We start from the raw sequence: 840 nt of genomic DNA, 5'->3' as shown, positions 1-840 counted from the left end.
TTCGCTTTATCTTTTAGTGTTCATGGCGAAGGTTAAAACTGCTTCGTTCATTTTTATATGGTTGGAAACGGAAAATGCTACATGTAGTAATTGATAAAATGTCTTGGATAATGTGATACTTGGCAATTGTTGTGCTCATGTTTAAGCTCTTGCATCATATACTTTGCACCCATTAATGAAGAAATACATAGAGCTTGCTAAAATTTGGTTTGCATAATTGGTCTCTCTAAGGTCTAGATAATATCTAGTATTGAGTTTTGAACAACAAGGAAGATGGTGTAGAGTCTTATAATGTTTACAATATGTCTTTTATGTGAGTTTTGCTGCACCGTTCATCCTTGTGTTTGTTTCAAATAACCTTGCTAGCCTAAACCTTGTATCGAGAGGGAATACTTCTCATGCATCCAAAATCCTTGAGCCAACCACTATGCCAATTGTGTCCACCATACCTACCTACTACATGGTATTTATCCGCCATTCCAAAGTATATTGCTTGAGTGCTACCTTTAAAAATTCCATCATTCACCTTTGCAATATATAGCTCATGGGACAAATAGCTTAAAAACTATTGTGGTATTGAATATGTACTTATGCACTTTATCTCTTATTAAGTTGCTTGTTGTGCGATAACCATGTTTCTGGGGACGCCATCAACTATTCTTTGTTGAATATCATGTGAGTTGCTATGCATGTCCGTCTTGTCCGAAGTAAGAGAGATCTACCACCTTCATGGTTGGAGCATGCATATTGTTAGAGAAGAACATTGGGCCGCTAACTAAAGCCATGAATCATGGTGGAAGTTTCAGTTTTGGACACACATCCTCAATCTCATATGAGAAT

Source organism: Lolium rigidum, chromosome 2 (assembly GCF_022539505.1).
Source record: "Lolium rigidum isolate FL_2022 chromosome 2, APGP_CSIRO_Lrig_0.1, whole genome shotgun sequence".
NCBI lineage: Eukaryota > Viridiplantae > Streptophyta > Magnoliopsida > Poales > Poaceae > Lolium > Lolium rigidum.
This window is presented reverse-complemented; position numbering follows the sequence as displayed.